The sequence below is a fragment of the Antrostomus carolinensis genome, unplaced genomic scaffold (assembly GCF_000700745.2).
Source record: "Antrostomus carolinensis isolate BGI_N321 unplaced genomic scaffold, ASM70074v2 scaffold13403, whole genome shotgun sequence".
NCBI lineage: Eukaryota > Metazoa > Chordata > Aves > Caprimulgiformes > Caprimulgidae > Antrostomus > Antrostomus carolinensis.
Window position 1 is genome coordinate 1 of NW_010304536.1, and position 13,452 is coordinate 13,452.

The window sequence follows — 13,452 nt, forward strand, 5'->3', positions numbered from 1 at the left end:
GGGGCGGGGCGGCAGGGGGTGGACATCTGACCTAAAGGCCCTGAGCATTAATCTGATAGCCCTTCACTGCTCATGTCCTAGAGTGGCAGAAAAATAACCCTCCTGAATAAAGGAGCAGAGTATTAAGTAATGCTAATGTCATTCCTTCAGAAACTTGATAGAAGTTAAACTTTGCTTTTGACAACATGACTTCTCCGGGTGTGGGCAGAGATGTGAGGGGTTTCCAAGGGACAGGGCGCTCATCCAGAAAGAAATATGGGTGAGCAGGAAATTTAACAGGTAAAGCAGTGAGTACGTTTTCACCTGCAGTCACAAAATACTTTAGAGATATAGTCTCTCATAACCTAAGGACAGAAGGAGGTTTTTAAAAGGGATAACATGAACCACTACCTACCTTGAATCAAAATATTCAGATTAGGGGCATATTCATTATGACCCCAGATTTCAATATTTCTGATGTGCCTTCCCCTTAGCCCTCTTGTCTTTATAGTGGGCCAATTGATAATGCTTTCAGGACATCTTTTATATTTGATTGCAGGTATACATTTTCCTATTTGAATCAACATATCATCTTCAGAAAATGATTAAAGAGAGGAAAAGACTTGGTAGTCTCAAGGTAGCATATGCTCATTGCAGATGAATTATTTACTCTCCTTAAGTATTTCATTGCAAATGTCCAGAATGGACAAAGGAAGAGATGACTGTAAGGTTACTGTAGTGAGCTTCTGGAAGCTTTCGTAGTGTAGATGGTCAGATTCATATACCTGAGAAAATAGTGGCAGAGACAGGAGGCAGCAAAAATAATTCTTGGAAGTAAGATTTGGCATTCAGGAGACTGCTTTTTAGAAAAAAATTCTGACTGTGGTTAGGATGTAGCATTTTAGGAGAAACATAAGGTTGGAAGCTATATATCCCTAAATATACCCAGATGTGTGTCTTAGTAAAGGAAATTGTCCCTAACAAGAAGTCCCTGAGAGTACTGTGAAAGCAGGCACCTCTGATACACACAACAACAAGCTACATATATCACAGCTGGGAGTCAAGGTAGATGCCTAGTACTGTGTGCTTTTAATTCTTGGTGGCTATTACAGATATTTGCAGTACAAAATTATATTTTATGGCACTGGCAGAAAGGATCTAAATATCATACAAAATTTGTATAGTTATAGATAAAATAATTATGAAATAAATTCCTAGGTAATTTCACAGTAAAAACCCACAGTAAAGCTATGTATTATATTTCAGTTAAGGATAATCATCCATCTTAATGTTCCTGGGGTCTCATTTCTGTGCTGTCCTTTCTCATTTTTCCACCTCCTGAAAGCCATATTTGCCTTAGGGGTAACGGCGTCACTGTGGTAAAAAGGAGCTTGTGCCACTGGTCTCACAACTGACTGCCATACTTAGAGCAGCTCCATTAGTGCACAGCTCTTAAAGGCTGCTATGGAAGGGTCTTTACACTTACTACAGGTGCTAATGCCCTGATATCTTCCAAAATGATGGAGGAGAATGTTTTGCTCTTTTCATTTCAAGGCATCATAAAGTCTTGGAGACTTTTGAGGCCCACTGGCAGATGTGATTAAAAATCAATGGAGCAGAGCAATTGTACCTGATCCCCTTGACAGACACTTGAATAAGAGCTTCCCCTAAGGCTACCTTTTTAAATGGTTCTTTTTGCATCTGTATTTCTTTCTTTTCTGACCACAATGACAACTTCCTTATCATAAAAAATGGAAAACAATAGTAGAGAACATTGGAGGATATTTTCATGCAATTCCCTGCAAAATCTAGTTGGATACTGTTCATTGCACAGTAGGATAAGCTACCAAGACAGACTGTAAACTGAAGCATAAAACTGAGTCAACATGTATTAAGCTGGGGAGCAGATATTCCTCAGTTTAGTGGCACAGAATTGCCTTCAGTAATGCTCATATCCAACATGTGCAAATTGAAATGTAGCAAATTCTGGTTTTTAGGATAGGCCTTCTGCATTGCTTCAAAACCTGTCTTCATTGGAACACTGACTAAATATCATCTTTTCTCTGTGCTATTACCTCAGCCTCAAAATATTTTAAAGGAAAGGAAACAGAAAGAAACAGGCAGTGAGGAGGTATGAGATCTCTGCATTGATGCTTTAGAAGGTCATTGAGGAGTGTTGCTGCTCAGGCTCTGAGACTGAATAAAAACAGTAATATGACAGAAAAGTAATACCAACTGATGCTTCTTTACTACTTTGTGTATGCTGGGAATTGCAGATTCACCAGCTAAATGTAGAAACTTGGTTATACATAGAGAGATTTGGTTCTTCAAATCCTTTCAGCCTTTTTGAAGAGTTATATATAAGTAAGTATGTATTTGACTGAGCATTTTTCTTCACAGAAGCAGAGAAAAACAATTGATATCTGTGAATTTGCATACACAAGTTTTTATGCCTAAACTCTGATATTTTCACTCATACTAAATAAGAATGTACTCTTCCAGTTATTTACTAGTAGTGAGAATGCCTGGTGTTTGGCAAAAATGTTCACTATGAAATACTGTTTTGGAGATGTATTTATCACTAAGATTATAATTTGGGGATTTTCTTTATTTGAAAGAACATACTCCTGGCTGGTCAGACACACTTCTTGTTCATTGTGCCCTGTGCAGGATACATGTACAGGCTAGAAGAGCAGTATTTGTCTGACACAAATACTGTCCTTTTAAGAATAGACTTGCATGATAAACCATCATATGATCATAGAATCATAGAATGGTTTGGGTTGGAAGGGACCTTTAAAGGTCATCATAGTCCAACCCCCCTGCAGTGAACAGGGACCTTAAACTAGATCAGGTTGCTCAGAGCCCGGTCCAGCCTGACCTTCAATGTTTCCAGGGATGGGGCTTCTACCATCTCTCTGGGCAACCTGTTCCAGTGTTTCACCACCCCCACTGTAAATAATTTCTTCATTATATCTAGCCTAAATCTACCCTCAGTTAGTTTAAAACCATTACCCCTTGTCCTATCACTAAGGGCCTTGCTAAAAAGTTTGTCCCCATCTTTCTTATAGGCCTCCTTTGACATGAGTACTCACAGTTACTCATAGTCACTGCAGTTACGTGGTTCCCCAGAGCAGGATACTGTTAAATAAACATTGTTATTTGAGGAATTGGCAATTTTCTCTTCAATGATGTTTCACCCAAAGTGTATTCTCAGCTTTTCATGCACTGGTATTTTTGCTTTCCTAGAATCTGCCCTGCTGCCTCCTGAAACTCACAGCTGTGCAGACCTCTCATCCAAACAAATCTTGCTGTGATAGTTTGGAGAAACTTGCTCTTCTTCTTCCATCAGAAGTAGTAAGGGGTTAATTAATCTGGGCACTGCAGCTGAGGTTATCATCCAGCACCCCTTGCAAACCATGGAAAGTGGCTTTGTATGAAATACCACTATTTCTGCAAGCAGAGAAGCAAATGATGCTGAGATACCAGCAAGGCAGGAATATAAGACACTGTTTGCAGAAAAAGATGAGAAGTTACTGAGTTTCTGCTGAATAGCAACAAATGTGGCAATCCAGAGGTAGTTAAATGCAAGGGCTGGAAAAGTAAGCAGTGCATTCCAGCTGCAGTGGATGAACACTGCTCGAGTTAACATCTCCACCTGAGAACAGAGCTGGAACTGTATCATCAAAACATCTACTTCAGCACAGAGTAGTAAATTTGCCACTTACCCAGTTTAAGAGCAAAGCACCCTGTTTGGTCAGGTGTATCTCAGAGTATATATTTTTCAGAGTTGTTCTGAACCCAGGATTCTTCTAAGGAAGAGTAAATATTAGTCCTGCAGGTTTCGGCACAGAATGGATTAGATGAACTTTCACTCTCCACTTTGGTCTTATTTTCTGTGGTTAATTTCAACTTCTTCAATGAAGTCTTTTTAAGAGAAAAATGAACACGGTCATTCTTGGGAAGAGAAAAAGCCAAGTAATTTTTTTTTTTTTCTTTTTTAAACTGGTCATTTTACAGGACGTTCCTACAGTTATTATCAGTCCAAAGCACATGAGTCAGATGGTTGTATTATCAAGTTATTCCTTGTTCTATGCTTGCGTAAGATCCACTGAAGGAAATGTGACTGCCTTCACAGACAGTGGAGTTCAACATTTTCCTAAACTCAGTGACCAGAGCAAACAGAGAAATGTAATTTGACAGAGACTCATTGAAGCATTAGTGGGATAGGTGTGGAAACCAAGACAGTTAAAAAAAAACCAAACCAGTTGGAGAGTTAGACAGAAGAGGTGTACTTATGAAAATAAAAGAAAGAAAAGGAACCAAGCAGTAAGGAATTGTCTGTTTTGTTGCAGACAATGTTGAGAGATCAAGGACCTGCGTTGTTTTTTCAAATCTATTTCTTACATAAATAGTATGATGCATGCCTTATGGCACAATCCATCAAAGCAAGCAAGGCAATAAATGTTAGACATACTTAGGTGCAGTGATTCTGATGACACAAATCTGTTGAAAATCCTGATCAGGGAAGCAATCTTATTCAAGACAGCACTAAACTGCACAGTTGGATCCCTTGAAGCAGAAGTTTAAATTTGTCTTTTCTTCAGAAGAAGATGACTTTAAATGTATCACTTGATTGCAATCTAGGTTACAGGAACATACTGCTATAAAAATATATATATAGTGGAATTTTCCAAGTCCAAAAATAATTTAGTGTCCAAATACTTCTTTTATCTGATTTATGGCTTCACAGCCATGTCTAAGCCAGTACTGCCAAATAAAATTTTCTGTACTGTGACATGTATGCAGTTCTTCTTCAGGTATTTGGAATGATGTCTAACATAAATTAAGTGAAGGTTTCATTCTAGAAATATTCAGCTGTGTTTGTATTTTAAAAGAGTAACTTAATTTTTTACATTTTAAAAGTGTAACTGCATTTTTTACAGCATCAGTGCCCAAACTGTGTATATACTGTATGCTTCACAAAATCAAGTACCCGAATGCATGCAAAAACTATGTAGTCATAACACACAAAAGTGTTTTTTGCTTACTTGTTAAAGTACTTTTTGGTGCTCCAATAATTTAACAATTTCATTGAATGAATATCTCTCAGGAAACCAATCAGACTGAAGTACAACAGTGAATTTACCCTCTGCTTCCCCCATAGGTGGGTGTGTTCCTGACACCTATATAGAGACATGTAATTGAAATAACATTTGCATAAATTCCATTTAGTAAGGATGCACTGGCTGATGCTAGTGAATGTTAGGGCACTTAATCAAACAGTAAATGGCAATGCATGTCTAAGCACTGATCATTTAATGCAGATGTTGCCAGAAGAATTAAATAGATTGTGATGTCCTTTTGTTCTTTATTTTTACTTAGTATAATATACTGTTGCTTTCTAAATCTCTTCAGGCTCTTTGATAAAGACAGGTTTCTTAATTTGGACAGCTGCATAATTGGGTTGCTAAATCATCCTCAGGGATGTAATCAAAATGAACCTACTATGTAATAATTTTCTATTTTCCCTTCTTAGTTTAGAGCAGAAGGAACAGATTTAGGTGATTGCAGTCTGTTGCATTGCCTTAAAGATCAGGCACTGGTCATTATAAAATAATAGTTTTGAAATTGAAGATCTCCAGGTCCCTTATAAATAGATATGATTCAAAGCTCAAAATATCTGTTGTAGTAGGTATGGTTAGAGATGTTTTAATACGGGAATAGCTGATGTACAAAGATAATTTAATAGAGTTACAGGATTTTATGTGCCTGATTCAAATCATAAGCCAGCAGCAGAATCTGGAAAAAAATATCACTAAGTCTCACATCCAGTTTTGACTGTTAGCAACATAAAATGCACCAAACAAGCAACTGCCTCACTGTAGACCCTATTTATAAAAAGTCATGGGATCCATGCACCAACATTTTTCATACTAGATGAGAAGGTAACAGCAGTGACTGTGAAGCTGAGGCTTCATTCATGAAGTGCCCAATGCAGAGAAGGATCCAAGAGGAAAGCCCCAAACTGGGACCTCACCATGTACTGCTGGACAGAATTCCAGCGTAAAAATATATGCTAAGATATCTCTACTCAGCAGGAGATATTTCAGCTAATGTTACCACTTGGAGTTATGCAGAGCTGCTAATTTAACTGCTCAATGCATGAGAAAGTTCCTGTAGTGACACCCTGCAAAAGAGCAACTTAGCTTAGAAATGGTGCAGAGAGTGATGTGGACGTTCAGGCAATCTGGGTGGCTTGTGGACACTGCAGCGTCCTCCTGGAAATGACCTGCCCATGCCTACTGAGAGTATTTCTCCTGCAAACAGACTACCTGCTAATTTCTCAATATGCCCTCAATTTCCACTGTATAATAGCATTAATGACCTTGACAGAAAGAATTTCCTGGGGATTAATAACCATTTGAGGTTTAATGACCTGAGGCTGTGCCTCAGGCCATCAACTCCTCCAAGCTGCTCATTAAATCCTTAGGGTACACAGTCTGCTTCAATCACTCCTGCTAAAGTATTTGCTCAGTGTCACCTAATAACAATATTCTCCCTGAGGTATTTCCTCTTCAGAGGCCCTGGTGTTGGAATGAGTGTGTCCTTAAGTCGTTTGGGAAAAGAACTCATCGTTAATTTTTTAGGTGACTGTGTATTATAAGTCAAAGCATTTACTCGGGCTGTCACTGAGTTTCTGCTGTGATGAACACAGGGAAAATGAGACAGTTAAATTAATAAATTGCACCTGGAAATATGAAGTATTTATTTTAGCTGCTTACAATCTTATAATCTAAATCAAGAGGCAGTAGCATCCCCCCATCTTAACACTGGTGGTTCAGCCAGGGGTAATTTATTTGAGAGGTGATATGGGACAGATTACTACTTCCTTGCAAACAGTGGCTTCATACTAGCTCTGAAGGATACCCCAAATTCAGATCTGTGCAGCAGGAACAATATAATAGAGAGCACATCTGCCTATTGGAGGAGAAATGCCATTGTCAGGCCAGTTTCTTACCGATGAAGTCATAAGTCAAAGGTGGTGTATTGTCCTATGTTATGGTACATACTTGTGAAGGGTGAAATTGTTTTTCTGTCAAAGATTTTTCATTTAAGGGAACATTCTTCCCACATCCAGATGGCATCAAGTACAATTGGATCTTAGTTAAATCTGCTGCTGTGGTGTTACATCGTGTTCCCTGTTTGTGTAATAGCGCGGTGCCGAATGCCAAATAAGCATGGCACAAACAAGTTGCTGTTAGAAGTTTCTTCCCAAAGTTTCTAAAGCACAAAATCAACAACAGTTGTAGGAAACCCATACAGTGAGCAAGGTGGAGAGTTATGTATCTGCAAATCATTTATATTTTCTTCATATCAGTTATAAAAATCCTCTGGTGGGGCTTTGCCAGTGTCATGTTCACATATTAGTCTCTGTTGTGCACTGAGCAACCAGCTCACTTGATATGTCTAAGGAGAGCTAGGAACAGTGCTCTGAAGGCACTGGAAAGTGGAAATGCTTATCTACCTGAGAGGTCTGGGAGACCTGCCCTCCACCTGACTTTAACTTAGACCTGGCTATGCTGGCCCTGTGCTTTGGCTTAACATCTTTGTCCAGAGACAACCTGCATTTTTAGGGAAGGAAAAGAATTCTTCTAGCAAATTCTAAAAATTCTAAAAACTAGAAGTACTTGGAGTTGTTTGTATGCTTAAGATACTTAAAGAAAACCTGAATACCAAGAATGTGTAGTATCAACTGCAGGGAAAATCTTGATAAGTGCAGCTTAGTTCTGGTAGGTGAGATATACGTATATCCTATGGAAACCAGCAGGTGAACTGATGAAAAAGACATAGATGGGTTGAACAACTCAAGTACTGACTTCCTTGATTGTGTTTGAGATTAGTGGATTCTGAGGTCAAGTAACACTAACTCAATGACATGCTTTGTGTGGGAAATATGTGCCGGTTGTGGTAAACACTGAGTACCTATACAGGAATGTTCCTACATAAATCTCAAATCCCTTTGCAAATACAGCTACAGATCATTTACGCCATCACTACAAATTGAGAAAATGAGGTGCAAATAGGTGAAATTATGGACCTTAAGTCACCCAGTAACATTAACAAGAGATGCCTCAAAGAAAAATTTATTTAATCTCACTGGAAATATCTCTAGATTTATATATCTGTTCCTCCCAAATTCTTCGTATAGACTCTAGAATGAGCACTTTCTGGGCACAAGCAATTTTACCTCTTCTAGGCATTAACTTTAAGGTAAGATGGATATTTTCATGGAAGTTTTTCTTTCTATAGCCTTCAGGAGCACTTGAGATGAATGCAGCTGCAGATAGGTGAGATGATTCCCACCCTTTATATCCAGAAATATGGTCCCTTCCAACCCAATACATTCTATGAAATCCCCATATATATATTCTACATGGATGACAAAATGACTGCTGTGAAGACATGTCAACTAATTTTTAAACGTATGCTTAATGCTAAGCTTCTGATGTGTCCTATTGAAGTCTGGTTTATAAAAGCATCCCCTGAGACCCTTTACTGTTGTGTGGAACAAGCAGGTCTGCTGCTGATCCAGCCTTAGCGCCAATTCTTCTGGCTGCTCTTGGTTTGAGACAAGCATGCAGCATTGTTCCCACACAGATTTTAGGTGTAGGAATACACTTCTCGTTGGAATTTCCTTTCTAAAGTCTATTGAGAATTAAAATGAGAGTCAGATGAGTTTTCGCCTGTTCATTTAAAAGAAATATGCAAAACATAATGAGAAACTTTAAAACTCCAGCACTCCCTGAAAGTCCTCACCACAATAACATTTTCCTGAAAAAGTTCTTTCCAGGGGGATTCGAGCTTTCAGGTGATAAGCATTCGGTATGTTTTTCTATCCCTGATGAGGAAAGGCCAGTTTGGTAAACAATGAATGAAGAGAACACTTTGAAATGCATAGCAAACTCAGTTTGTAGACTCAGTTTTGAGGCTATTTTGAGCAGTGGCTTGGAGTTGGCAGAAAGATTAATGAAATCCCCAGCTCTGTTCCCAAAATTAGTGTCAGCCAAGGGAGCATCACAGCTGTAATTCTCACCTTTTGGCAGTGTTACCTTCCTTGCACAGTCTCCAGTGCAGGTAAATCAGCGGAATCCAGGCTGGCTTGTTTGGATTATCATTTCTCTTTAAAGATGAAGCTCTAACAGAAAATAAAGACCTGTAATTTTCAGTACATGAGTGTGATTACTTAGTAGTAAGTGAGTTTTCAGAGCATAATACAGCATTAAAAGTAGATATCCATGAGTCCTGGATTTCTAACTACTGTTACCGTGTAAAAAAATACTGCAAAATACAGCCCATCTCCTAAATCAAAATACCTTTATCGTGTCCATTTTTAACCAGTGGTTTCAGAGCAACACGTGGACTCTTAAGATGATTAATTAAAATCTTTTAACTTCCACTTTGCTGAGATTTCATTGTCAGATTTAGAGTTCTCCTTTTGAAAACTGAGCCAGGCATCTTTACAGTGAAATCTGTAGGAGAGACCATCTTTTGTAGGCAACTGCCTGCTTTCTGCTTCTGTTTCTGTCTGGAGAACAACTTATCTCATCATACTTCTGGCATATCTGAGGCTAGACCCTGCCAAAATCTGAAAGTGAAATAAACCATTAAAAAATGTCAAATTCTTAAAAGTGCAGACCAAGGTCAAGTCTAGAAAAAAGGCTAGACTTGGAAAATAAAGTACTGTGCCTTTTCCTTCAAAGCATACACACCCCATTTTCAATCTTAGTATTTATCTGTATATCCCATTACTGTTGCACCGGACAGCCAAAAATGGCTCATGTCCTCAGCACATACATTCATTCTCCTGGCCTTGAGAAGACATAAAGCCAGAGCAGCCCCTGGATCCTGCTCTTTTGGAACACATCTGGAGATGGGGAAGGGCCCCGAGCTGATCCCAGAGGTGGTGCAGGCATCAGCAGGGAGCTTCCAGCTGGCATAGGTCTGGGTGGCCTTGTAGCCCTGGGGACAGCTCCCACCTCATGCTGGAGGTAACGACCAAAGGAGGGACATGTCCTCACACACGCTTTCTGGGCAAGGGCAGCTGCTGTTGTTCAGGGACTTATTTTCCCAAAGACCAAACAGAAATTTAGCCCAAAGGATTGACCCTCAGGCCCCAAGATTTTGAATAGCAGCCATCTCAACTTGTCTTTAAACAGGGTATTTTAATGTTCTGCAGAATTACAGTACAAGGCACGCTGCCTTCCATCTCCTTAATCCTCTGTAAATTTACTCTTAACGGCTACTGCCAAAATACAGTATGGCACTTGCACAGCACATGCTTCTTCAACAGTGAGCACAAAGCGGCTTCTGTTCAGAGGAATATGTTGCAAGCTCATGAGTGACACATTGTGAGTGCTGAAGATTATGAAACATATTCTGAAACTGAGCAAGCCATAAACACTTCATTTTTCAGAAATAGTCACATTACTTCTGTCATTCTGCTTGGCAAATGTACATACGCAGACCTTGGTGCATCCACATAGCACACGTTGAACAAGCACCAAGCGCAGAAACAGCGGCGTGCCAGCGGCGCTGCAGAGTTCAGAGGAAATATTTCAAATATGCACTTCAACACTCTTGTCAGTTTTTATAAAAAAGCATGATCTTTATTTGTTTATTTTTACTTCACTAGCCTCTCTCTTGAATTAAACTGACCTCAAACTATAGCACAGAGTTATATTCATTGATCTCCTGGTGAATGATCTCTAAATGATCAGGAATCAGGTCATGGTTTAGGAAAACTCATAACTCCAAGTTGGAATATTTGTTGGAAGGGCAAGTGTCTTGTGTCAATCTATGGCCATATGCTCCTGTGAAATAAATAAGTCTAGAGATAGCCAAGGGATGAACCAAATCCTTTAATAGCACCAAAAAAACTCTCCTGTCTGATATCCAGGCCACCTGACTGTTGAAGTCACAAAGGAAAGAAGACCACCTCATGCAAGGTAGCTGTGTGGTCCTCATGTACTTGCAGGATATATTTGAGCATAGTACCCACTTTAGCATATCGAGTCTGACAATTTTCCTTCCTAAGGAAGGAAGAACGTTTTTTTTGTGTTTTTAATTGAAGTATAAGTGTTAAGTGATGTGTCTCATTTCCCACCAAAAGTCTGGCTGAGCAAGGAGTTAGTCATTTACTTTCCAAATATCGAGTCGGTAACACTGCCTAGTGGCCAAACCATCGCTGTCCACAGTCAGGCAAGTAATCGTTTAGATGAGTGAGAATGTCCTCTCCAGCAATCAGAGCAAAGGGACTCCACCCGTGAGATGGCAACTGAAATTGTCCAATTGGTTTCCCATCAACTATTAGAAGATTAAGAAATAGTTGAAAGTCAGACAGCAAGTTAAAAAGTGCCAGGGACTATTTCACTGGCACTTGCAGAACTAACCCTTCTGTATTCCCACTTGTTATCCAGCTAAAGACACTGATATGGAACTAACAAGTTTGTGCTTTGGTAGCTTTGGTGTTTCCCACTCTCTATCTCACAGACCCAGTTTTCTGTACCAGCAGGGAGCTGGTAGGTCTCCAGCCTTCCTGTTGTCTTCTTCTAGGGTAATAAATGCCACGTAGCTGAAGGGCAGACTCCAGCTTTATAGAGTGATAACTGCAAACATCTAACTTACCTAAGTTCTTTCATGCTAAAATAGCAATTTACCTCTTTCCTGCTTGTACCTAAAAATAACAGTAAAAAAGTGTAAAGTGTTGTTAGTCCTGGGTGGTGTGCTAATTAGTTCTTGCTAATTCTGCTTTATTGCTGGCAATGATTATTGTCAAGTAATTACAGAGTTCCTATGAATCTGGCTTCCATTTGTTCTGTGGTGTAACTGGGCTAAGGAAATGAGAAGTGTCAGTACTATGGATACCCAGTGTTATTTCTGCCATAGCTGAAGTTTGTATTATAGGGAACAGTTATTTTGTACGGTGTTTTTAATAGCTGGAAACAGACCTAGGTGAGCTGCAGAATGGAAAACTTGCATTTTCACTACATTAAAAGTCTGTTCTCTGCTTGAAGGAGCACATAAAACCCCCATGGCCCCTTATAAAAAAATGCATGGAAAGCAAACTAAAGACTTCAGCCAAAATGCTAAAAATAATAAGTATACCAATATAGCCAAGTTGTCTGTTCCTTCCTCCCTCCAGTATGAATTAATAAATGTTTATGTACAGCTATCATGAAGGAATTGCTTTAGCCTGAATTCTGTATGTTGCTCTGTAACTGTATGGACTGCAACTTTTATTGCAAAGGGGACTGAACAAAATAAAATTATGATTGGTGTGAAGAAAAATCCTGGAAGTATTTTAGTTCAGATATCCAAAACATTTCAGTTCTTTGGTAAAACTGTTTGCTCCGTAATCTTCCCTTTGAAGTTTTTGAAGTGTGTTTAGATGTGTACATTCCAAAGTGTATAGGATATCCATGTGCTGCAATCCTAATTGCTCATGTCGATGGCAGTTGGATGAATCAGAATCAAAGGTGCTTGGGAAGGTAAATAATTTAAAACTTCAAACTTCTTCAAAGATCTGCACCCTACCAGTTAGGAAATTTAAGTATCCTTAAAATTCTGGCCTTTGAGTTCACTACTTTGATATTGAAAGTTATCTGTATCTTCTCAGTAAAACTAAACAAAATTTCCATCATATGATGGATGATGGAAACTGTCTGAACAACTGTCTGAACAGTAGCTCCACTGCTACTGTAAAAAAGAACCTTTAATTTTACTTTCCCACATTTAGTGTTCTTTTTTGTGTTGGAGAGAATTGTTTGGAAGGCACTTTCATAAAAATAGGTGCCTTTGGAAGACACAGTGAGGAAAGATTTTCTTTTTTTAGTAAGCAAGTAATTGTTTCCTTTAATCTCTTTGTTCTTCTCATGACTCTATAAAGATCAACATACAGCCTTGTAATTAGTGGCTCTGGACTAGATCATGCTGAAACACACACTAGTGTGACTCCACTGTTTTTACAGCACTGCACAGCCAGAGCAAAGGGTAGCATTTAGTTCACAATAACATCTTTGCATAAGCATGTGCTATTTCTTCAATCACTGAGATAATTTTGAAAAGTAGTAGAACCATCAAACAATGGAGGTCGTCTGGTCCAACACCTGCTCATGGCAGAGTCAACTTATTGCACCACATCTGGTACTGACGTAGGATCAATCTAACTCCAAACAGGAAGATGGACCAAGTTGAGAATATCCAGACAAAGAAAATAATATTAGTGCTTAGTATTAATTGACTGATTTGCCATTTCTTCATGTAGTCATAAGAAGACACCCTGGCAGCTCTCATTAGTAATATTCTTTTCTGTAAATAGCAGCTGGAAAGAAAGTGTTAAATAGGTACAAGTCTTTGATGTTTAATCCTCTCTGAAATAATAATAATAATAATAATAATAATAATAATAAT